Genomic DNA, 27,176 nt, shown 5'->3' with positions numbered 1-27,176 from the left:
TAGCACACGTACGTCTCAGATACGTCTTGTAAAGATCTTTACATCTGCTGACGATCGTCTTTAAATAATGCGTCTTCCATATCTCTACAAGACGTATTTAAGATCTTAAAAAAATTCTAAATCCTACCTGCCTGCAGTGCATCTCCGTGTGGTCTTGAATCCGATCAAACGCAGACGAATCAGCAAAGACCTCCAACTCATTTCATTTTTTAAATAAATGTCTTGTTTAATTGTTTTAAAAATATAGTTAACGGGTTTTTAAGGGTTGGCATTAATTTTGAAGCAAAAATATAATTAAATATAAAAGCCCATATCACGTATAACAAAAAAACAATATAGACATTTTGCGTTTAGTCCAAAACGTTAAAAAGGCACTTAGATAAAGCACCATGCACAAGAAAAGGTGATCTCATACTCTTTCTGACTACAAAATATTAACAAATACAAAACACACAGGAACATCATTGCCAACAGCCACTGCCCCTCTGACTGTTGTATCAGTCTGAAATGAAAAAAGTTATACATTTAAATAAATAAAACAATTGCCAACAAGCTGATTATCTTAAGGTGACCCTGCTTTAATGCTTTCTGCAATTCCTGCTTAGTATAATTACTGGGTGTGACTCATATTAAGTGTGTTTGTCAACAGTTATATATCTAAGGTTGAAACTTTTAACTTTAATGTTTATATATAGATGAAGAAACCTCATAAAAAATTGAAAACACAATACACATTCATTTGACCAGGTTTAATCCAGCATCACAGCATGAATTATATTGACTAGATTGTTTACCAAATTTGAATAAAATGTTTAACCAAAAATACTGCAAAGCTATTGATCACATTCTCATTACATTACTTCACAAGACCCAAAGCTGATCAGGACACTTTAAGAGCATTGTAACGTAGAAACTGCTGAAAGAACCATGTAATACTGTGAATATAATGACAAACTGCTCCATAACACTTAGATGTGACTTTAATTACAATACAACATACTCTTACTCATACTCAGGGTTTTTAAGCTGTGGGTGAAGACCCACTTGTGGGTCGCACCGTAAGATAGCGAGTGTTGCATTGTAGTGATGGTTTGTCCAATTAATTATTAGCAATGGTTTTGATATACTATAAGATTACACATGTCTAAAGCCCATAATACACGGCACGATTTTTGGCTGTCCCAGATGAAAGATTACCAATCGTGAAACAATCGTGGAGATTTCTGTGATCGTGGCTCTTAATTGGTGGTCCTATCTCATACAGTGTGAGAGGTTTAAAGACCTCTTTTCCCAGTCCTGGGACCAAAGACACCTACGATAGTTTTATGACAGTGTAAGAAGTTCAGCATGATCAACGCACATCAACAACGTGTTTGCTTCTACGACCTGCATACCTGTATTTGTTTACCACTAGCGCATGCTGATGACGGATGTCGCAGCCTCAGATGCAATAGGTGTCTTCATCGACAGTCTACTGCTAAAGTTTAAACAATTCTTGTCACACAGTGTGATAAGGTCTATTGGAATGCAAAAAATCCTGCTGTGTATCCTGGGCTTAATATGTTGTGAAATTAAAAGTTTGGAAACCCCTGCTTAACACAAAGTCTCATTTAAAGTTTATAAGAACTTTTGCAATAGATCGACACTAAACGAAACTGATGGCAGATAAGGTGTTGGGATGACAATGGGCCAGAGTTGAATCTGTGCATCTTAGCAGATCACAGGCAGGTTTCTCCTGAAGTGCTGCAAAAAGAAAAGAAAGGAAAAATATGTTAGAACATATTTAAGGAAATTTAAATAATTCTCAAAATCAATATTGGACTATAAACAATAAATTATTACCAATACAATAACATGCACACAGACCTGTCAACCACCTAAATAATAGATACTATGCGGTAGGTTACCGGTTTTAAGGTATACCGAGGTTTTAAACAGTCAAGGTTACAAAACCACTAAAATGGTCTGTGATACCGTCTCCAAGGTATGAACTGTATTTATACAAAATTCATTAAATCATTAAGTCATGTGATTGATTTGATGTTTACATGTTATATACATTTTGAAAATATTATATATAATATAATTTAAAGGCTTTATTTTTACCTGGCATTTAAAAATAACAAATTTTAGTGTAGCAATGGCAATACAGCAAAACTGTAAAACCGTGGTATTTTTGCTAAAGGTAATCATACCGCCAGAATCTTATACCGGCCCATGCCTACTAAGCGGTTGTACCAAGTGTTAGAAACATCAAGATTCTCAAATTTTTAGGGCTAGCGCAATACCACAGTTTTGCCTATTCTTCATGTTCTCTAGGGCAGTTATTTTGCACCAGTGACAGAAACAGTGACCAAATAATTCATTACCTTATCTACATGTGAAGGAAGATTTTTGGCCTGCACTTTCACAGCTGATATTATAAAAATCAGCTTATGACATTAACATGTTTCAAGCGTTTTAATTTACTTTTATTTGTGAAGTTTATCTATCACATGTGGAGACATACGCACATACGAAACGGCAAAAAGACGCTAAAATCTGGGTTAAGAGCAAAAAACTACCTGCGCCAATCAGTTTTTGCCATTTATGGGCTTTACCCTATAAAAGAAAACCGTTTTATGCATTTAAATGACCTTACACGTTATCAGTTTATTAAGCGTTTAGACTATGTAGACACAATGTGCACTAAGATAAAAAAATTGGTTAACACGACCACTCGTGGTGGCTTCACTCAGAGGTTGGAGAAGACAACCGGTGGACTAAACATCAAGCCTCTGCACGATTCAGGTAAGTGGAATAAAATACATTGTAAATAAACATTATTAAAACAGATTGTAAAGTCATTCATTCAAAACTTGCTATGACCTAAGCCTAAATGACTTAATTTATTTTTAGAATTAAGACAACCTTAGCAGGAGAGCCCCAGCAGTAACTTTCTCTCAAGCAGATGAACAATAAGTTGCTTTGTATGAACACCACCCTAACAATCAAGGTAAAAGAGCATTAAACATTAAAGGTATTGCAGAGAATTTAGGTTTTCCGGGTGGATCATCAAGACTATTGGTCCTCCTTGTTGTCAATCTGGAGTGTTGCGCAAAAAAAAGCGGAGACGGCGTTTCTTTTCTAATATTCGATAAAATACTCCTCTAAACATTTTATTGTTACATTTATATATAATGCTTATTATAGCTAGTGAGAAAGATAATCTAATTGATCTACCATGCATATCCTTCAAATAACTTAACATAACAACTGAACATGTCATTTAATATGTACATCATTAATAATAATTGTAAATAATATTTAATATTTGTGAAGTTATATAATTGTGAATTCATATTTGCAATGTTTATACATTACCTGTTTTTAGGTAAACAGATTATCCATCAGTGGATGTCATGCAAAAAAAATAGCCTCAAGGTCGGCTCTGTAAATACTGTAATCTGCATGTTTCCAAGCACACGTTTACCAGGACACACTAATATTAAACAGAAAAAAACATAAATCAGTGTTAAACACAAACAAATTTTAGGTAAATTAAATAAGGTTTTAATTTTCAATCAATATAAAAGAAATAAACGCAATAAAAAACAATGTCAGTGACGTAATAAATATGTGTAAATTTACACGCATCATGTATTAAGCATTATAAAAAACCCAGCAATATTATTAAACTTTGGTTATTTGTTATTATCCCTGCATTCAAATTGCAGGTTGGAGCAGGAAGTTAACCCTTCTGTCGCGCAAGCGCGAGCTGGTCGCGAGCATAGACAGAGGTCGCGAGGCCATTCCTACGTCATGTGAGCGCCATTTTCATCATTTTACCGTTATTTCCTCAGGCACACTTCAACATTTTCTTCGCATTTAACATCATTATTAGCATGTAAATAATATAATTCGTAAACATAACGTTTATTTTCATTTATAATATGTTTTTTTTTGTAATTGTTGGCTTTAAGTTAATTTGTCAGTTTGTTCGTGTTGGTAAGTAACTTAACGTTATTAACGTTACGTCAGCCTTTTGTCATGTATGTGTTGTTAGAAACTGATAAAAATACGAATTAATTCACAGATATAAATAACTTTATAGCTAATACAACTGATAAAATATTAACTCAATTATCAAACCACTTCGCTATAAAACTTTAAGGCTTCTTGTGATTACAGGTCGTTTACATAACGTTAACTTACTCCAAGCAAGTCGGGCGGAAAGATTGATACATTTTATAACTCAAGTAACTTTAAGTTAAACAGGGGCTGGTCTAGGTTAATTTATCTAATGTTTACCCCACAACCGCTGAGAAAAGCGGTTAACGTTACATGTTCAACGTGCCTTGCCTTTAGGATTTGCAGCTCGATTTTGGCTTGCATTGATAAACGTTACAAACAAACAAACAAACCAAAAAAATAATGATCATATACGACAATCAATCTGTAGATCCACTAACGTTACATGCATAACATAAAGTTGGTTACTTACCTCTAACGTTACTGATTAAACTCCTTCGTCAGCGTTGTAACTTCACATGTTGGTTTTGTTAAATCACAAGAGGCCAAAGATCGAGGTGAAAAAGAGAAATAAATCGTTCTGCGACGAGACACGTAAGCCACAGGCTACTCCAGCCCAAAGATTAGTGCAGCCCTTGTGTCCGGGCGCTTCACGTGGCTTAGCGTTAACCAGTATGACGTCACAGTACCGCGTGATTACACTGTTTCGTGGGCTTTTGAATCACTCTCGCGGTACTTCGATGTCTGCGCATGTCTGCATGAAGTCAACCATCCATGCTTGTAACTGGGGTAGCGTTTGTGCGCTCAGTGATTTAGGGTGTAACAAAACAAGATTATTACATTAATTTAATATTATCAATTAGTATTGTAATAAACCTTTTTAAATGTTTGTTAATGATTAAGTGTCATTAACAAACTCTGAATTAAAACATCAATATATATGCTACGTAAATTTTCCTTAAATCATCAAAACATCCAAATTCAATGAAAAAAACAACAACAATGTATTTAAGATGAGACACATTCAGCATTTATAATTTTTTCTCTTTTTTTTTACTTTATTCAAAGTTTTCTACAGTAGTCTGTTAACAGTAGACCAAAGGTATGATGATCAATTTTAAATGCAATATGGTTGAAAGGTCAGTAAACAAACAACAAAAAGGTAATTTCTTAATAGAATGTCTGTACATTTTTTGCTTTTGTTACATATTTCATACATCAAAATCCTTAAACGTTAATAATTATGTATTCCAACTTGTTGCAGCTTGACAAAAATGTAGCTTGAAGGAGAAGGGACAGCTGAGAAACAAAGTCCTGGTACGCAGACGACAATACTATAACACTGACAAGAGTATAATGATGATGGAGACGGAGACACAAGCTAGAGAAAGGGTGGACCAAACACCAGGCCAGAATTCTGCATGAGTCAGGTAAGCATAATGAGTTACACCAGTGGTTCTCAACTCTGTTCATGGAGTCCCACTGCTCTATGTATTCTGTATGTCTCTTTGATCTGACAGACTGAGGCTGCGTCCAAATATCACTTTGTGCATCCCATCGTGCATCATGTTCTGGATGTAAAGCATGAGACTTTTAATTGTATGTTAACATTTCTACATTTCTGCATTATTGTTATGTATTTTGTGAAACATCTGCAACTGCAACATTGTGTCGTTTATTTAGGGACTACTGAATAAATAATACACTTTAATAAAGCTACATACTCAAAACCAAGAGCTTTTTTACAGGAGCAAAGAATTCTGCATCTAAAAGTTTGATATAAGCAAATGTTCATTTCAGAGTGTTCATTTTATTTACAGAAAAACTTAAAAATGGTAAATATAAATTTAAAGTAGTTAATAAAACACAAATACGTTTTGGTGCAAATTGCTGGCACTATCTGGATTTAAATTTTTACGCATGCTAAGTGTGTCCCATCGGATGTTAATTCTACATGCACGCTTGGGATCTTCACGCCCACTAAAATACTTAGGCCAAATACAAAAAAACGTCATAGTAGTCTAGTGCAAAGACAACAAGTGTGAACATTTGGACACAGCCTCAGTTCAGTTCATGAAGATCTCTACTAATGAGCTGATGATTTGAATAAGGTGTGTTAAATAAGGAAGACATACAAAATGTGAATAGCAGAGGACCTCGAGGAACAATGTTTAGGAACAGTTACACTGTATAAAACATTAACTAAACAGACAAATTATTTGTCATAGCTTCAATAAACAAAAGAATGTCACCTGCATTTTAGTTTCCAGCATTTTTCCACAATGAAGCCAAACTGGAAGAAAATAAACTTCTGCTTTGCATCTGACATCAATTCAGAAACCTGCAAAAATAATCACAAGAGAATGAAGAATGTTTTAAATATACATAGAAATAAGCTCTAAAGAGCGGCATGGTTTACAGTAAAATTATGGGGTACTCACACTATGCATACTGTATCATACCAAAGTATGTTTTACCTCCAAAGTTTGGTGTGACTAGTGTGAGCGCTCCGTACCTTACTACACTTGGTCTCTGCGACAGTCCAGTTTAGTTCATGGTAGGGGGGCAATATTTTGAAACATAAATATTTTCAAATTATTTGCGACCCTTACAAAGACACTAATTTCCCACAGCCAGCAACAGCACAATGTTTGTCTGACATCACAATCTTACTGTTTTTACAACTTTATGATTGTCAACAACTACTACTTTAGACTGAACACCAGTGGGCGGAGCCAACGATATAATGATGTGCTGTGTCTTTCTGTGGGGGAGGTCAAATGAAAATTAATCTAGCTAGTGACATCACTACTCCAGCCATTTTACATTCGTAAAACAAGAATGCAGTCTGCAATTCACTTATGTTGCCATGATAGCAAAAACTTTTATCGATTTACATATACAAGTGTTTAAGTGTCAGAATTAAAACATGCCTAAATTGGCAGTGGCCCTGTCGATACAAAACTCAAGTGCAAATCATGACCCTAATATAAACTGTAGTTTTGGCAATTATTGTAACAGTTATCAGATATGAATCGTGTCTTATGTAAATATAAAAAGAGCAGGGAAAAAAAATGAATATAGTAAAAAAAATCTGATCTGTGCATTAAGATTTGCAATGTAAATGCAGTCTTATTGTGAGAAGAAAACTTGGTTATTGCTGGAATCATGAATGGTCTGAATAGGATTTGAGTTTGTTTACTTGTGAAACTTACCTGCACCACCATTTACAGATCCAGTGGGTGCAGATCATCATACAGATGGTTCAAGTGTGGATCCACCTAATATTCAAGGTAAAAGAGCATTTGTTCACAGCATTATCTAAGAAAACATATCACTAGATATTACATATTAGATGTTAATGTCTGACTCTGATCCATACGAAACAGGTTTTCTGTCCTGGGACACTCGGCTAACCATCAAGAAAGAACACAGTAGGTTAACAAGAATCTGACCTCACGTTTTGATCAAAATTATGGCAGTACATTACACATTTAAGGACTGTTATTCCTCTGTCTGATTTAAAAATACCCAAAAGTTCTTAAAAAGAAGCAGCCCTGGTTATTTTGGCTTGTTAAACATAAACTATATAGACATAACTATTGCGACGCCTCCCTCCAACAAACAGGTTTAAATACTTTACTTATTTCCATGAGCACAAATCTCAATGCTACAGCATATGATATTCTAGAAAAACCGTTTGATGCTAAATTTATAGCAAAGGGTTTTGGCAGGGCCCTTTTCAATACCAACTTAAGAATGACCCTACAAACAAAGTAAGGTTCAAACAGAAAATGAGTGATTCAGTCTGGTGTGGAAGAACTTTGACTGGTCTGAATAAAGCCCAGACCTTAACTTAACTTTAAGGTTTTTAGCCCAAAACTCATCACCTAAACCTATCAATGACTTGTACAAGAAGCTGTAGTCATTTCGGAACAGAAAAAGGCACTTACAAAACTGTTGCAACAAAAATGAAAAAACAAAACTCTTTGTAGTGGTATTATATGGTATAGCATTTATATTTGTTTTGATTGGAAACACTGGAATAAATAAACATGTTTATTAGAATGAGGCCTCCCAATACTTTTGTCTAGTGTATTTGCCACAGACAGGGTAACGCAAGCCTTAGAGTGTGCTTCTTTGTAAATGTGACAAATGAAAATGACCTGATCCATCATTTCCAGCTCCAGTGGGCATCCTTTATCCATCCAGACCCTCATACAGATGGTTGGAGTTTTGATTCTCCTAAAGTACCATGCAAGGTAAAAGAGCATTTGTTGACATAATTAGGAAGAAAACATAAACGCATTGTTCATGGCATTTAAATATATAACACTGTTTAATACTACCTTTTCTGTTCAATCCATAGAGCACTCATTTTCCCTCTTGAGACCATGGTGTGACCTGCAAGGTCGAATGGAGAGTAAGTTGCCTAAAAAAAATAAAAATAAATGTATTTAAAATCGTCATTAGCTAAACATCAACATGTCTGAGGCAGATGCAGGTCTGATAATCTGTCCAACATTCAAAACCTCACAGTAAATCTACAGTCTTGAGTACTGTTTTAAATCAATGTATACATATGCTCATTATGAATTTTAATAAAAAATACTAAATGTATATAAAAAGCCTCAATTCAATTATTTTTTGATATTGCAGCTGTAAACGAGACAATCTTGGAGTCACCTGCATTCACTGGTCCAGTTAGCCCAATTACAGATGGAGAGTATAGAAGAGGATGATGTCTTTTCTCCAACATCTTTCTAGACTGATAAAAGATCTAGACAGGCTTGAACAAAAGTTAACAGAGGGGCTTATATAGAGAATGGTAAGAACCATTTTATCCATCAAACTTTTTACCAATTATTGTAAACATAAACAATATTATAGGGCTTAATTTGTTTTAAACATTACTTCAATGTACTGTATCTGTTTAAGGTGAGCAGCTACACATAAAAGAAGAACATGGAGAATCTGCCCAGAGGTGTTAACCAGCAATGCAGCTATACAACTAAATTGATGCAGGCGGAAACAATGTGTGTATGTTATGTCCAAATGTTGTTATGTTCAAATGTTTCACAATTTACTTAAACAGGTGGACCTTTCATTATTGCATTAGTCAAGTACAACTGAGTAGGTTAAGTTTACATATCAACGTCAATAAATATATATAAATAAATATCAGTCTTGACAGCAAACATAATAATGTTAAATAAAATAATAATTACAGCTTTTTAAGAAATTTACACGGGCTCAAACTATAAGTGAAATTAACTATCAAAAACCTAAAATAACCACAGACACGTGAATAAAATATCTAACGTGAACTAGCTAGTTACTGTACATACATTGCTTATTATCAACGAAATTTCTAGTTAACTGATCCCACACTCAGCATTATTAAAATGTATTATTACTACATACCTTAAACAAATGTTCCCTTAAATCGCCAGACACAGGACAGGTTTCTTTCTTGCCCTTCTTCTTTTGCATTGCGACGTCGATATAAGTGCATGGTGAAGCACGAATGTAACGCAAAGACGCTCATATTAATAATATACACGATACTGACGATTAATACGGATGATTTTATCTTTGTTTGACATTCTAATCAGAGTTATATTGAGGAAACAAAGAAAACATATGACATAGTTTGTAAAATTAATTTTTCCTTATTTTTTGTAATGGTTTCTTTTAGAATGCAGCTGCTGCAGAAGAAGAATCCGTCCGTCTACCACTGAAGGAGACGCGGAAATTCCTTCCAAGATGTTCTTTGCCCGAGGAAGCATTTGATTAATTTAAAGATATTGTGTTTCTTTGTATGTTATAGAAAAACGTTGCTTTTTTTGCATACACTCGTGTAAATATGCATGTTATGAATGTTTTTCTTTTGTCTAATTTAAATAAATTTTACGCAATCAACTGCCTGTTTTATTGAAAATACTGTTTTAATTGTTGTTAATGATATATTGTAATAATATGTGTGTATAACTGTGTAGAAGATGTAGTTTAGAGCAATTTATTTTTAATGATCTTTAATCGTCTTTTAAAGCTCTCAGAAACATCTTAGAAAGAGCTCGATTAAAGCTCTTATAAAGATCTTTTAAAGATCTAAGAAACATCTTGGAAATATCTTAGATACATCTGCTAACATCATTCTAAATATCAAGCGTCTTGAAAAGATCTTAAAAGCGTCTTCAAAACGGCTGGGCTCATACGTCTCAGATACGTAATTCATATGGGCAAACGACCTTTATAATACGTTTTCCAGACGGAATGGAAATCTGAGTGATTACCTCGCAGATACGTATCTGAGACGTACGTGTGCTATCTGGGTATAGTGTTGGTTTCAGTGAATATGATCAAAAATATCTTGCCGACCGCAGCTTTAAATATTTCCAGAAATTTAAAATGTCTCATAAAAATAAATAAAATATAATATCTGCCATTATAAATAGAGTAGACAACTTGGTGAATATTTTTTGGGCTTTAATTTACTAATGCGAATGAACAATCCCTTTCATAGCATCCTTTACTTTAAGTGAACTTAACATCATACTATATATACTATATATACTATATAATATATATATATATATATATATATATATATATATATATATATATATATATATATATATATATATTGCACTTAAAGTACAATACAATGTTCCTGTGTATTAATTTTTATACTTGACATATACCTTTTAATTGTACTTTCAATTTGAAGCTAAATCTTTCGTATGCTACACTCTAAAAAAAGAATCCGTAAAAAAACGGATAATGTCCTGGCAGAAAATTACCGGCACTTTCTCCGTTATGTTTACAGACACTTCCGCTTATTCAAAAACTGAACATTCTGTAGATTTATAGAACACTGTCCGTAAATTTACAGAACATTTTCCGTAACCTTTAGGGACACTTCAATCTGCCTATGAAACGCAACAATGGTGACAATCAACAACAAAGCTTCATGCCGCAATGCATGCTGGGTACCAGGATTGTGGAAAACTTCTTAACATTTACTCTCACCATTGTTGAGATTTGTATCCAAAGTATTGATGACTCTGAAGCAAAAACCACAGATGACACATTTTCAGCCATCTTATTCAATACATTGTGTTTTTAAGATCAGCATACAGTCTCACACTTATACATTTCAGTTCATTATTCTTATTTTATCATTTCATATTTAAATGTTAGGCAGCATAACATAAAATCAACAAAGCTTATATGACAACATAGACAATTCTCCTTCCTCAAGCAACGGACGAGTTGTAATTGCTGCAAGCAACGGCACTGTTGCGGTGCTAGAAGAGCAGAGTCGGTTCTGTAGGGTCAAGGGACAAAAGCCTAACTAAAGGGAACATTAATCTCAATAGTGGTGACTTCAAATTAATCTAACAAACACAAACTGGAGATTTAATGTGATAAATGTTGTGGTAAATATCCATTTGACTTACACGTCACGTCAGAAAGAAGATTTGTCTACTAAATCACATGTGTCAATGCTGGAATAGTTTAACACTTGTATCTTGTTCTGACAGCATTTGTTTAGAAGTTAAACATCATCCATGTTAGAAAGAACTCTGCAAGCAAGTTGTAATTTTAGGTTTCAAACAGAGATGGTGATAGAGAGGCAAAAGTGAAAGATTGCAGCAGGGGTTATTGTACCCATAATGCAACATGTTATTAAAAAAACGGATAAATGCCTGTAAAACATAAATACGGAAAATTCCTTCATATTTACACAGTACTTTGTCAGTTTTTTTACGGATTTTTTTTAGAGTGTATCAGTGAGCTAATCAAACAAAAATAATAAATAAAAAAATTATAAATATATTATTTATATATTATATACTCACTTTAAACATTTGATATGTTATCTATATTTTATTGTGAATAAAATATAAGTTTATGAGATTTGTAAATTATTCCATTCCTTTTTAATCACAATTTCTACAGTGTCTCAACTTTTTCTGATTTGAGGTTGTATATATATCTATATATATGGCTGAATCCCCTGAATATTAACTTTCATTCTGGACTCCATTTCCCATTGTCCCGCATACCTGGACTGCTTACTCTCCCACCTGAAACTCATTTGACAGCCTATATACACTCTCTGGAAACATTCAGTCAGTGCAAAGTCTTGATTTGTACCGGCTGTCATTGCTGAGCGGTTTGCCTGCCTGCATATCTATCTGTATTTATTGATCTTTATCTGTTTTACCCGGTTTATGAGTATGTTTGTTGACTGACCTGACCCTTTTGCCTGTTTCATGAGTAGGAGATTTAAAATGCCCTACATTGCTGTGTTTGCTGTTGTTTGACCTTGCCTGTTGGAATATGAGTGTGTTTAATAAAAACCTGCAGATGGATCCTCGTTGTATACTGCTTGTGTAACAAAGCACTTTGACACTAAGTAACCTACTAGTTTATTAAGAGTACACGAACAGAACACTTGCATGTACACTTTCAGTATATGACTAGTAAACTACTAGTTAACTAAAAGTATATTAAAAGAACACTTGGGAGTATACCTGCAGCACACAATAAGTAACCTACTAGTTTACTAAGACTACACTAACGGAACACTTGCATGTACACTTTCAGAATATTACTAGTAAACTACTAGTTAACTAAAAGTATATTAAAAGAACATTTGGAAGTATACCTGCAGCACAAAATTAGTAACCTACTAGTTTACTAAGAGTAATCTAACAGAACATTTGCATGTACACTTGAAGTATAAGTCTAGAAAACTAGTAGTATACTCATCAGTTCACTTGCAGTACAAATGAAGAACTAATTGTGCACTAGTTGTACACTTAAAGTTGACTACTCTTACACTTATAGTACACTTAGAAGTATACTTTTATATACTAAAAGTGGGCCAATTTAGTCCCAAGCGGTATTCAAGCAGTACACTTACAAGTTTACTACTAGAACATAAATGTTAGTACACTTACAACATAAAGTATACTTAAAACTATACTCCAACATTACTTAAGTATACTTAATAAAATGAACTTGAAGTGTACTTCTTTTTCGTAAGGGCTTCTAAGGGAGCCGAGCCAGAAGAGCTGAATCTATGAAAAGAGCCGGATTGCCCATCACTACTAACAATGAATCACATCTTCTGAGTACACACAAAATCAATATCTCTACTATATTTCTAAGTTTAATGGTAAGTTATAATGCATTATTTTCATGACAATACACACATGAAAAGTCCTTGTGAAACCTGCTAAGCACACCTGCTGTCTCGTTTGCAAGAATCTGATAAAGCAATACCAGAACAGAGCTGCAAGCCTACACATGAGCCAACCATGGGTGTTCTAACCGGTTTGAGGAGATAAAGTGAGAGGAAACCGGCTTGGTACAATCACTGTAGAACAGGGGTCAGCAACCTTTTTGACATGATGTGCAATTTAATTTTTTCCTACCAATAACTGTGCCATACCAACATTAATTTTACATTTAATTGTACCACAATGTAATTTTTAAGATGTAGACTGTTAATATACATAACAGCCAAAACATTTTTCATAGGTTATTGACTTTATATATTAATAACACAAATTATTTTGCATAAAACATTTGTATTCCTTAAAACAAAAATCAGAGTATGAAACACAAATAGTTATGAAATCACATTCTGCTGCTTTATTATATGTTATAGAATACCAAAATTGTCCAGGCTAATGAAAATAAAACAAAATAACAGAAACATATAAATATCAGTTAGTGTGCACCCTGGTCTTGTTTTCTTTTGCTGTGTCCATTATCTTGGTAGTGTAGAGGTCACTTTAAGTTGCACGCATGCTTCGGAGTGATCAACGCTCAAGTGATTGCGAGAGGGGCAGAGGACATTGTTTATGTGTGAGAATATTTGCTCACAGAGGTATGTCGACCCGAAGACCGTCAGCAAACCAAAGCAACCCTTTGAGACAGCAGATTTTTCTGGCAATGATGTCCAGCAAGTTAAAATGCTTCACGAAGTTCTGCAAATTTTGTCATCCAGAGTGCTGAAGTCTCAAGCTCAATTAGCTGCATTTCCATGTCCTGTGTATCCATCCACCTGATCAGAAATTTGTCGAATTTGTGTCCATCGAAGCTCTCAGGATTAATCAAAATCGGTCCATATTTTCGAAAGTCCCCAAATCGTGATTTGAAGTCTAATTCGAGTTCGGAAATGTATTTGGAAATGTCACCTGTTTTAATGCTGCGCTGTGCAGATAGCTCCAGTACATTTTGGAAATATTGGAATTTTGAGGTAGAAATATTCCTTAAAAGGGACAGTAAGTAGGACTTTAAAGAGTAACTAAACCCTAATCCAACTTTTTTTAGTTACTGATCTGTAAGAATGATGGTTTATTAGTGCTGTTCATTGATTTTAGTAAGTTTTTTGACATTTGGATATAAAGTGTTTCAATACTACAATATATGGTGTAAAAACGTCTGAGTGCTGACCTCTTCAGGTTGAACTGTGGCTACTGCAGTTGAATTTTCCTATTGGAGGTTGGGTCCAAAAAATGACTCGTGACGTAAGCAGGTTCAAGCTTACCACGCCCTTGTTATGATCTCACCACATACTTAGTTCGTCCCCTCTATCTGTGTTGGGATCTGCCCACTTTTCTTGCATTTTTCAAATATTGCCAGTGGGTGGAGTCAGGCTCTGACCAGGGGTTTAGTTACGCTTTAAGTGTTATTAATCAAAATCAATGTCTTTATTCATGAATATGTCCTCATTGGTGTCAAATGACCTCTGCAGTGATCTGACTTTTCTTTGTAAGCTTAGAATTTCTCCTCTTTACTTACATTGAACGCGTAAGTCCAAGGAGGCTTCCATATCGTTCCGCCGTATTGATAAACTATAATAGCAGAGAGAGACAAAAAGCACTAGCCTATCAAACGCGTTTTCATTCAGAACACGTGAACCAGCTGCAACGGACAAGGAGATCAGTGATTACATAACGGATACCGTAGTTGCAACACGCATTTGGAAAGGCGAGGGAGGCGCTAGAAAGCACTGTTCATTTGAATGCAAAACACAATTTCACCACTAGATGGGGTAAATCCTACTTATTGCCCCTTTAAGAAAATTGCTACTGTAGCGAAGCGGTGCGCTTCCAAAACACTGTACACACTCCACTGCGGCCGGCCTAAACCCAAAAGGGGTAATAGAGCGGTCGAGTGGACAGCGAATGCGTCTATCAAAAGGTTAAAGATGTAATTAACAAGACCCCAAAGGGCCAAATTGCGACTACGCCACCCCTGACTGTCAGGGAAACAATCCAAAGGACACAGGCTTGTTACCAGGAGGGGAGCAAGAAACGAAGGCACCAGAATAATAGCAAAATATATATACTTTTACTTATATTTAAAATCTTTAGCACAACACATTTGGTAAAAGGTCGCTCTTAAAATAACACAACATTAACACACCCACTGGAAATGGATTGCTACTCAAATGGGAAGGGAGATAACCCCTTGCTGCACACACATACAATTTGTAACCCCAAATTTATGCACACGGCACACAGGTGAATATTATCAGGTAAGCACAGCACACAGTGCAAGAAACCCATACAAAGAAAATAATAAAAAGTTACCTCCCTCCAAAAAGAATGACCCACCCCAAACAGATAACCCAAAAACAAAAAAATAACAATAAAACAGAAAACACACAACCTTTTATTAAAGAAAATACACTCTTAAACGACAGACATTAAATAAATGAAAACAAGAATAACAAAAACGAAACATTAACCAAAACAACTCAAAATCAAAAAGAAGTCCCATTACCATGGGGATGAACCCAATGCTCAAATCGAAAGAACATGCATCTGCGTTCTCATAAAGAGACCATACGTTAACTACTGCTCTTGAACACAGTCCCCACTAATAAGGGTTTTACGAGGCCAACACCCTGCTTCAGTACACTCGTAGCAGTGTTAGTTTGTAGCAGAAAATAAATAACTACACAGAAGTTCCTGTTCACATGGTTATTCAGCCCACCATCATATACGAATATACAATGGTGGTTCACAATAGACAAGAGCTATACGAGAGGTACAGTACGGTTCAGATCGTAAATAAACTCAGGAGGCACACAGTTGGAATAAAGATGGCTATACAAGAGGTACGGTTCGAACAGTAGTTAAAATGACCTAATACGGGTCATATAACAGTAACGATCACCAGTAGTAAGGGAATAAATCAAAAGCAAAGAAAATAAATCAAAAACAAAGAAATAAATCAAAAACAAAAATACATAACACACATAAAGCCCATTATTATGCGACTCAGTGTAATACACAAAATCAGGGAGAATTCACATCGACAGTATTACCCTAGCTGATACAAACACAGGCAGATAAAATGGAACCCAATACCTCGAGCCGAAGTCACGGTGGCCCAAATGGCTTTCCCCTGAGGCGGGTAACGGTAACTTTGTCCGTAAGCGAGCAGCACGTAAAGTCTTCCTGAATAAACACAAACACACACACTGACCAGGAGTCGTCCCCAGCAGCTAACCTGCTGTAGGCAAAGCAGCAATTAGATCGCCGTTGGCAACACAGTAAACAGCTCGCCGTCGGCAAACAAATTGGCAAGTTGTGGTGAGCAAAACATTCGTAAAATTTCCCCACAGGCAAAACAGCAGCGCCGTCACACACTCGGGCCAAAACCCTCTCTGTTTCCAGACGGTAATCGTAAAGGCCAGATCAACCTGTCGACCATATAGCAGCGTATTAATAAAATAAATAAGAAACTGGCACATAACGCGACCAAAACAATACGTACCGAAAGTTTGTGGAAATGACCACTAACAAGAACGTCCTCGCAGTGGCTTGTTCACAGTTCAAACGAACGCCAAACCACGCTAAAATGGTGCAGCACGTAAATTTCAGTAAACCAGCTCATATGAAACAACAAATAAAACGCACATACCTGAGGTAGCAGACAGCCCACGCCAACAACCAAGTAGCCAAATGGTCCTATTGTTAAACAGAGTAATATGAGCAAGCGCACCCATAAAGTTACCAAAAGATCGAGACCCATTGCGAGCGCACATACCTAGAAAGAAAACCATGAATCACGAGAGGGCGGAGCCAAAGATTGTTTTGTACCTTGGAGCCAAAGATTTAGCTCGTTTAGATGGCCTGTGATATCAGTGAGAAACATAAGTTTCAAAACCCACATCTCATCTTCGAGTTTATTGTAGACTTGGCTTTTTTCAGCAAGGAAGGCTTTAACACTGTCAAAGCAGACAACAAACCTCTCCAAAACTTTATCACAACCAGAGGCAGCTATGTAACCCGAGAGTTGCCTTTGAGGCTCACGACTGGCGGGTTGCGATTCTGGGGCCCGTGAGAAAGGCACCTTAACCCTAATGGCTCCCCGGGCGCTGCAAGGATAGTTGCCCACTGCTCCGAGTGTTTGTGTGTTCGTGACTTGCAGGGCGTGTGTTCACTATTCACTGGATGAATTAAATGCAGATGTCACCTTCCAACTATGGGTTACTAGGGCTGTCACTTTTCGTTCGAAAATCGATTGCACAATCGATCGGACCAACCAAAAAACGTTTCGAAAACGAAAATAGGCAATCGATTTTAACCAAATATGTACACTATTAATTTTAAAAGAATTAAACAGTTAAAAATATACAGTAACAAAACTCACAAACAAGCAGAAAAAGAAAATAAAGAATTACGAAAGTGCAGTAGGTGTGCGAAAGCTAGACAGAAAATACCCAGCAATTTTACGCACCTATAGTTTCACGCTTTCAATCGCTGCATCTAGTGTTTTGCAAAGAAAATGGAGGACAACGTCAATAAACCTGTGCAACACGAGACAGCGTCAAAATTGTGACCTTACAGGAGATGATGAGTTATGACAAGGAGCCACCCTTGCGAGCTGACAGCAACCCGCTTTTGTGATGGAAGATTGGCAGTACGAAATACGCAGCTGGCAACGAAGTACCCGAGTTTCCCTGGGACATCAGTGCGGTCGGAGTGCGTCTTCTCAACAGATGGACATAGTGAATGAAAAGCGCTCTGCTCTTGACCCCTAAAATGTTGATCGACTTGTTTTTTTCTGACCAATAATTTGTAATGGCCCTAGTCTTTTTGCGCTTTTCATTATGCCTGCCTAGTGCCGCCTAAGTGTCGGTTACGTTTAATAAAAAAAACACACAGCATGTTCTCAACTTCAAGTAAGTCTATTTAAAGTTTCATTTTTGAACAGTTGTTTGAAATGGATCGAATCATTATTTAAAATACATTTTGAATTGCCTAAATCATAAAAGCAGCCGATTGAACCTGCAGTAATGTTTTTCATTTATGGCAGCAGTCCACTCTTTTAGAGAATGTTGCACTACTGCTGCTGTTTTTTATTCTGCACGAAACTTAATGACAATGAATAAGAAATATTGCTGACTTGTGCGTTTCAGGCGCTCTCTTTACATTTGTCTGTTATTTGGCGTTAAATGGAAACGTCTTTTTTAGACATGGAAAATCGATTTTACAATCGATTCAATGAACACTTATATATTAAAAATCGAAAATGATTTTTTCACAAAAGTGACAGCCCTATGGGTTACCATACATTGGCAAATATTTCATTTCAACTTAGCCATCTTACCGCAGAGTATCTCTGTATGTGCAGTCAATTTCCTTAAGAAGGCACTGAAATTGTCGGTACGTGAGGGAAAATTGCTTAACTATGAAATTAACAATGTTCACAACTGTAGCCCTAACTCCATTAAGATCTGAATTTGACATTTTTACACAAAGTTCCACAAAATGCTCAAACAATACCTTGGCAATGTCTTCACCTTTTGTTGTGTCAGTGATTTTAGGCAACAGAGTTCCTCTCTTACATTCGAATCACAATATTTTCCCACGACTGCCAAATGTGGTATGTCATTAATGTCCACACTCATCCAGTGCAACATTAAATACCAGTGCATCCTTCAATCCAGCTGTGTGTTGCTCATTGACATTTTCTGCTATTTCTTCTGTGTCGCTGAACAGTTCTGGCTGACATGCAGAGGTGTCAAGTAACGAAGTACAAATACTTCGTTACCTTACTTAAGTAGATATTTTGGGTATCTATACTTTACTGGAGTAATACTTTTTTTTCAGATGACTTTTTACTTCTACTCCTTACATTTTCACGCAATTATCTGTACTTTCTACTCCTTACATTTTAAAAATCGCCTCGTTACTTCTTTTAATTTTGGCTTGTTTTCTTTTTTTAACATTCCGGCTTGTCATCGTTAAAAAAACCTATCTTGATAAATTGCATCATCCAGATGAATGCGATTGTGGATTGTGGTTGGATGAGAAGTATAAACATACACCATTCCGACACCCTATTGGTTTGTATGCAATCCCCTCCCCCCAGCTGACTGCAGATGATCAAAAGTTTGTTCGATAGCGCTGCAAAGATAAACATAAAAGAACCGCGAGAGCGATTAGAAAGCATGCGGAGCAGTTTGCTCTCGCAATGCTTTGATATCATCCACCATCCGTTTGTACAGTAACAGAACGCGGCATTCTGCCTTCAAATGGAAAAGTATTAATTAAAACTTGCGCATCACTTTCAGGTCAGTTCACATTCACAAGCCTGTGTAAATGCTGACACCAATCCATCTGTGTGATTTAAATAGTATAACAATACCAATTTATATCATGTAACTTCAGTTGTTCAACTTAAATGACATTGTGCTGCGTTGCGTTTTGAAGCATGGCAAAGATATCTATGCTAAAGATAACTACCCTAAATTTTATTTGCATTAACAAAACCTACTTAGCTGAATGCTTGAGTGTTAAATCAATCAAACAAATAATCATACAAACTTTTGCTTTTGTTAATAGACATCAGTTGTTTCCTTAAACCTGTTTCTACAAGAAAGACATTTTAGTAATTCTCCAAAATTGCTTGGATTTATACTGACTAAAGTAAAGTGTACTAAAGTCCATTAGCTACACAATTACAGATGCAGAAATATAGGCTATAATATAGAGCCCGACCGATTTATCGTTTCGCCGATTTTATCGGCTGATATGAGCATGTCGCAGATATATCTGTATCGGCGTATAAGCCGCAGATATCCGCCGATATGAACGTTTGTTACAGAACACATTAAATGCATTTGAAAGATGTAAGTACTTGTTTGTCCAGCAGAGTGCGCCCTACTGGTTGCTAATGGTGACCCAGGTCACTCACTGTAGTGACACTATCCAATCCCCCACCCCCTTCACTTCAGTCAGTCTCTCAGTTCAGGTGGCATGGAAGCAGTCACGCAGTGTCTTCTTCACAACATTTTTAAACCTGGTATTAAGACGCGCTTTGGTCGATTGGATTATAAATGGACAAGAGAGACGCATTCCCGTTTACATTTGGTGTTTTTAATCCATCTCTTTGTCGACTTGCGAGTTAAAACGCAAGCGGGAGAAATGACGCGAGACGGAGAAATTACACGTTTAAACTACGCGCAGCTGGGCACTTATATAACACTATATGAGATTACTGCTGCTTGTGTTGTTAGTTAACATGCTAATTTCAGAGCAATTGATTCAATAAGCCACACAATCGCTGACATGTGACCTTTACGCACCATAACATAATACAGCCTATATTAAACTAAACTTGATTATGATGATTATGTATTAAAGCAACACTTTGTAGTTTTTTTACCTTTAAATAATGTCTCTAAAATTATTGCAGTGATAGAACAACTTTTAACTGGACAAATTTTACTGTTGCTGCTACAAGCACACTCTGAAAGTGGCGGTGGAGGGTAGGAAACACACCCCCGCCCCTCCCCCTGCCTGCAGAAGAGTGTCTGATACCAGGCACTGTTGCGCTTTTCAACCACATGGGGGAGCTGTAAGTCATTTTTACATGGAAACTACATAGTGTTGCTTTAAGTGTCATGTGAATATGTAATGAGAGCCATCATGGCTCCCTCTGCTGGCCTGCAGAGGTTTTTCTCACACATCACCCTCAGGACTGCACTACCCATCATCCCATGCACTAGTCGGAACTTCACCACACCTGTTTCCATTGGCTTTTTTCACGGACGTTCGAAAGCACATCCAGTTCAAGAATTGTTGTGCAGAGTGATTGCTGGCAAAATGAGGTCAGGTGCGTTAGCTTTCACAACCTCTTTACAGAATTTACCAACATTTACATCAGCGGATGTTTTTCGTCTTGTTGACCATCATGCAATTTCTCCGCACTCAAAACTAAACAAAGGATATACGTTCTTTCAAGAAAATTACATCTTTAATTACGAAGGTAAGTGATAAAGCATAAATTAGCATGATATAGCTAACACGACAGCGTAAATGTTATTGTTTTGCTTAAGTTATCTTTATTAAATTGTAGGCTCAAGAGTTGTTTAAAACAGATAAGAGTAACTAGTCAAATGAGGTAGCGTACCATATTAAATGATAATGTTTAATGTGATATTTCTAATAATATGTTCACTTTTGTCATGCAACGTTCAGTGTCGAGTGTGAAAAACATTGAAATTATCGTGAGGTGTAGGTGTTTTAGGTCGATGAGGAAGCACGAGGAGCCACATTCACTGCAGGTTATCTTAGAAAATGAAAAACCTGTTTAGAAAACAAATCTCTTACACTTGAAGTGAAGACATTTCCTAACACGACCCTTGTTTGCATATTGAGAATAAAAACTTTTACAGTGTAAGGGATAGTTTTAAATAGTTTTTTCATTCTGCGGTTGCAGATTTCTATATTGATTTTTCTTTACCTTTTATTAAAACTGTTGTTTGATGGTTCTCATCAAGGTTCTGTCTGTAGTATAGATGGGTTGCTCAACGACGTCATTAACTGGTTGCGCGCGCAACCGAGAGGCAGAAAGAAGAGACGTGCTTGTAGACTAGTAGCGGTGTCTGTAAGTCAAAATGCCAAAGAGTTGTTGCGTGGATAATAGTACCAACAGAGCCAGTGCTGGGTGCCTGATGTTAACATACCAGTAGATGCGACTATTACGTTACTAGCCAAACATTATAATTCATACATGTATCACAGTAACACTGCAAAAATAAAGAGAGAAAAACAGATCCAACTAAAATCAAGTTTTATCTATATACAAACAATAAAGAACGCTTCAATAATAAAGGTTGTTGCAGTAGCGGACCAGCTCACCAATCTGGCTTTCTGCCTCCTGCATGCGTGCGCACCCTGTAATGTTTGTAAACCAGCAACCCGTCTATAGGTTAGTACACAAATATGTACTGATATTGGCTTTTGTCTTTTACTTTAGATCCGTTTTAAATCTGACACGGTGCCTGTTGAGCTCACAAGCTAGTCTTGCACATGCACTGTAGGCAAAGCACTGTGCAATCATCTTGTAGCTATGTTTTTCCAAACGGCCCACTTCGGCATGATGCAGATGAAGACTGTACCACCAACAATGGCATCCACAAGCACGCTGCAAACATAGCATAGACCAAGGACACAGGTGAAATAACCACAAATCAAGTTACACACTATTGCAAAGTAATGTAGATAATTGGAAATATGCAGTTTCTACTGTTGTTTTTAGGGGATTGCTGCAGAGACTACAGATCAGATGGTTGTGAAAAAAACAAAGATCTTTTCCAGAACAGTATGCAAATCTACTCTCTACAGAGCATACAGATTGAGTAAAGTTCCTGTTGAGGTTTATGGAGCGAGTCTCTACTAATTCATGCAAAACTCACTATGCACACATGCATAGCCAAATTTGCATGCATATTAAGAAAAAACAATTGACATGCTCAAAATAAAAATATATATAAAATGTAAAAACACAAAACAGTTTACAGAATACAAGTTACGAATGTTTAAAAATGCACTAGTTTATCATTAGTGCGTGAATCGCTAGGATTTGTGTGTACATGCCAAACTTGTACTCATAACCCAAAACAAGGTGAAACACCCAGATTCTCCTTTGGTCCCAAATCTCCCTATTGATGGTGCTACAATCCAAGGACTAGCACTACATCCCAAGCTGCCACCAGTTCTCCCATTGGAGAGCCATTTGGGAGACATCTGGCCAGGCACTTGTAAAGAAATCTGGCCTTGACAAGGAACCTGAGGTACTGGAATGTTACTCTGATTAATTTTAATGTCTCACCTTGTGGTTTTGTGGCACACCCGGATGTTCCATACCTTGGTGCCAGTCCTGATGCCAAGGTTTATGACACTAATGCAGATCCCTGTTTTGGTCTTGCGTTGTTGAAATGCCCTGATGTTTATACCGTTTCTGAGGCTAGGCATATTGAGATTGTAAATGGACAGGCAACCCTTAAAAAATCCCAGAAATATTACTGGCAGGTTCAAGGTCAACTGGCTATAACTGGACTCAGTTGGTATGACTTTATAACTTACACTAAAGAGGACATAACAGTCGAAAGAGTGTGGAGGGACAGTGTCATGATCACTCAAATGAGAGAGAACCTGGACCTTTACTATTTTTGTACATACATGGATGAATATCTTAAGGGTGGGCTCTAATTGACTCAATTTGTCTCATGCAATATGTAAATATATAACATTTTGGTATTTTTGCAAACAGTACAATCCTTATTTACTTGCGTCTAAGTGTATATCTCAGCACAGCAAGTTTATGTATGTATGTATGTATGTATATGTATATACAGTGTGAAAAGGGAAAAACATCCAGTATGCGGCAGTCCTGTGGGCGGTAATGCTTTGTTGATGCTAGAGGTCAGAGGAGAATGGGCTGACTGATTCAAGCTGATAGAAACTGAAACAACTTTGACTGAAACAACCACTCGTTACAACCAAGGTATGCAGCAAAGCATTGGGGAAGCCACAACACGCACAACCTTGAGGCGGATGGGCTACAATAGCAGAAGACCCCAACAGGTACCACTCATCTCCACTACAAATAGGAAATAGAGGTTTCAATTTGCACAAGCTCACCAAAATTAGACAGTTAAAGACTGGAAAAATGTTGTCTGGTCTGATGAGTTTCGATTTCTGTTGAGACATTCAGATGGTAGAGTCAAAATTTGCCGTTAACCGAATGAAAACATGGATCCATCATGCCTTGTTTCCACTGTGTAGGCTGCTGGTGGTGGTGTAATGCTGTGAGGGATGTTTTCTTGGCACACTTTAGGTTCCTTAGTGACAATTGGGCATGGTTTAAATGCCACGGCCTACCTGAGCATTGTTTCTGACCATGTCCATCCCTTTATGACCACCTCTGATGGCTTCTTCAAGCAGGATAATGTACCATGTCACAAAGCTTGAATTATTTCAAATTGGTTTCTTGAACATGACAATGAGTTCACTGTGCTAAAATGGCCCCCACAGTCACCAGATCTCAACCCAATAGAGCATCTTTGGGATGTGGTGGAACGGGAGCTTCGTGCACTAGATCATCCCACAAATCTCCATCAACTGCAAGATGCTATCCTATCAATATGGGCCAACATTTCTAAAGAATGCTTTCAGCACCTTGTTGAATCAATGCCACTTAGAATTAAGGCAGTTCTGAAGGTGAAAGGGGGTCAAACACAGTAGTATATATATATATATATATATATATATATATATATATATACAGTAAAAAAAAAATATATATATATATATATCCTGTTTTGAAAAGTCTTGGGAAAACATGTTTAGAATTTATTTTGTGGACTTATATCAGTGACTTTAAAATAGCTTTTTCAAAAACCACGCATAAGCATTTTTCTCTTAGAAATACAAACATGTACATACATTGTAGCCCAGTTTGTGCTGAACACAGTGTTATGAGACTTTTGCCATGTTTTTAAGCAACTGAAAAAAGCACAAATGTCAGTGCATGTCAAAACTTCCCTAGGGCCCTAAAAACCCCTTAGACCCCAGAGGGTTAAAAGACACCTGCCGACTTAACCTCTAGCTGAGAACTTGTTTTTGGTCTTGTTTTTATTGTGATGGTTAGCATGACTGTTTCTTTGATTTATGTTTTTTTTACTGTACAGCACTTTGTATCAGCTACATGTTATGTGAAAAGTGCTTTATAAAAAAAGTAAAACAAAAAGCTGTTCTCTATGAACTGAGATGTCTTAATGAGGAAGTTGATCTTTTCATCCAGAACTGAAAACGATCTTTATAGAGACATGGGGCCTCTTTTCTTCTACCCAGTTCTGATAAACACATTCAGAAATAGATTAAGGGTTGAGATCATCAGAAAATTAGGTTTCAGTAGTTACTTCAATATACTGTAGGTTTTTATCTGGTCACACATTACAACTTTTACCACAGGGCTCTATGGTTACATTGTTTAGGAGCACAATTAAAAATTGGTGGTACAACACTATTAAATTTCATATAAAGCACATACAATACTAAACATATTACACGTCAGGTAAATGTCAAAAAATGTCATTAAATATTATTAATTAATATTTTTCACACTTCTTCAGACTTTAAACCAGAAACAGAGCTGACCATAACTATGAAATATTTGTTTATTTTTAGCATTTAGCATTTTTAAATTTTTTAATACAAGTTTGTTTACATAATGCCAGATTATGCATGTTTTTCTTGTACAAATGAAAACAAAGTAGTGAGTGGCATCTAAACTTAAATATTAAAATACATTTTTATCTCGGTACAAAAACAACAAATGAAGAACAATGCAAACGAATGGAGGAAACTTCAAATCTTCAAAGCTCTGTGACTTTTAGTGGTTGTCAGGGCCGGCTCTAGGCATGGGCAGGAGTGGTCTTGACCCCCCAATCAGAAATCAGTCATTCATCATTCATATTTTAATGTACCACAATTTATACATTGGTTAAAAACAATCTGAGGCAGGCTATCTTAAGGGTTTAGGGAAGGGCTGTCCTAACCAATCAAGAGCAGGAAATGTCAGTATTTTTCTGTTTTTATTGGCTGAAAGCAACTTCACTCACTCACAACGAGACAGCCTTTTTCTGTAGAAAACCTGTGCCTGTCGCACCACAACCCTTACAAACAGGGCTGGACTGGTAATCTGGCATACCGGGCAAATGCCCGGTAGGCCGACGTCCTTGGGGGCCGGTGAATATAATATGATATATATATTTTTTTAATTGGCCAACGACCGGCCTCATAAAGCATGGACAGTGGCCCATTGGTTCATTTTCCATACTGACACTGGGCTGGCCCAATCATCTCTTAACAAGCTCCACCCTCCCCTTCTGTTTCTTGTGTCAGATGGAAACAGAGCGATGATCTAAATCGAAGGATTGTTGGCATCAAGGCCGCAGTGAGGTTTCAGGCTGGCTCCGCGAGACAGCCGCGGATACCTGAGGTGGAGGATCGTTGCATTGGGACAGCGGCGGGTTCCCAGGTGATTTCGCGAGAGGGCCGCAAACGCTTGGCGGAGGATTGTTTATACCCAGATTACGACGACGTTCCAGCTAACTCAGTGAGGAGGCTGTGCAGTGAATTAGTGAAAAATTCACGGTTGGAAAGGTGCTGAAAATAATCTGTACACTTTTACAACATGCCTAGGAATACGAATAATAGCAGCGAGGACAACATCTCCCTGGCACAGGTACGAGGGCTGCTTGATCAAGAGAAAGCGCATTATAAAGAATTAATGTTGCAACAAGAACACAGTTACAAAACTTTTACACAAATGATTATGACTTCTATGAATCAGAGAGTAGATGAACTAATGAAGGAGGTTCAAGATTTGAAGATAAGTCTCCAGTTCACTCAGAAGGAGGTTGATGAATTAAAAGTTAACTGTAGAGAATGCTCAACTGAATGTAAATCTAATACAAATGACATACATAACTTGGCTGAATCTCTTTTGATATTAGATTCTAAAGCCAATTATTTGGAAGGTCAGTGTAAGCAGAATAATATAGTGGTGGAAGGAATTCCTGAGTCCCAGAATGAGAAATGGTGTGAATCGGAAGAGAAAGTAAAACAAATGATTCAAGAGAAACTACAGCTTGATCAAACTAAAATTACCTTGGAGAAAGCACATAGAATAGGAAGGATGAAAAATGGGAATTCTAATAGACCTAGACCCATTGTGGTTAAATTTCTTAAGTATAAAGATAAAGAGGCAGTGCTGGAGAGGGCAAAACACCTAAAAGGCACTAATATATACTTGAATGAAGATTTCCC

General features: G+C 36.7%; 2 long non-coding RNA genes across 18 annotated transcripts; one reads left to right on the top strand and one right to left on the bottom strand.

Moving 5' to 3' along the window:
* Positions 1-734: 734 nt before the first annotated feature.
* Positions 735-8,835, bottom strand: LOC129425584 (uncharacterized). 7 transcript variants are annotated; one of them, XR_012369600.1, is made up of 7 exons: positions 8,698-8,835; positions 8,361-8,443; positions 7,227-8,256; positions 6,264-6,352; positions 4,484-5,582; positions 3,364-3,481; positions 735-1,743 (listed from the first exon to the last, which is right to left on the bottom strand). It is a non-coding gene; the product is annotated as an uncharacterized lncRNA (long non-coding RNA). The 7 variants fall into 7 exon arrangements; XR_012369599.1 differs by having other exon boundaries at positions 4,484-5,428; XR_012369598.1 differs by having other exon boundaries at positions 4,484-6,352; positions 7,227-7,292; positions 8,178-8,256.
* LOC129425582 (uncharacterized) lies at positions 2,279-9,933 on the top strand. Of its 11 annotated transcripts, none has more exons than XR_012369610.1 (11): positions 2,279-2,790; positions 2,899-2,995; positions 5,080-5,150; positions 5,276-5,441; positions 7,245-7,304; positions 7,401-7,445; positions 8,196-8,273; positions 8,381-8,434; positions 8,671-8,839; positions 8,950-9,051; positions 9,710-9,933. It is a non-coding gene; the product is annotated as an uncharacterized lncRNA (long non-coding RNA). The 11 variants fall into 11 exon arrangements; XR_012369611.1 differs by having other exon boundaries at positions 5,080-5,173; XR_012369605.1 differs by having other exon boundaries at positions 2,283-2,790; positions 5,080-5,441.
* The last annotated feature ends 17,243 nt before the right edge of the window (positions 9,934-27,176 follow it).

Source organism: Misgurnus anguillicaudatus, chromosome 5, assembly GCF_027580225.2.
Source record: "Misgurnus anguillicaudatus chromosome 5, ASM2758022v2, whole genome shotgun sequence".
Classification (NCBI taxonomy): Eukaryota; Metazoa; Chordata; class Actinopteri; order Cypriniformes; family Cobitidae; genus Misgurnus; species Misgurnus anguillicaudatus.
The sequence above is the reverse complement of the archived record's forward strand: the minus strand, read 5'-3'. Positions and strand labels throughout refer to the sequence as shown.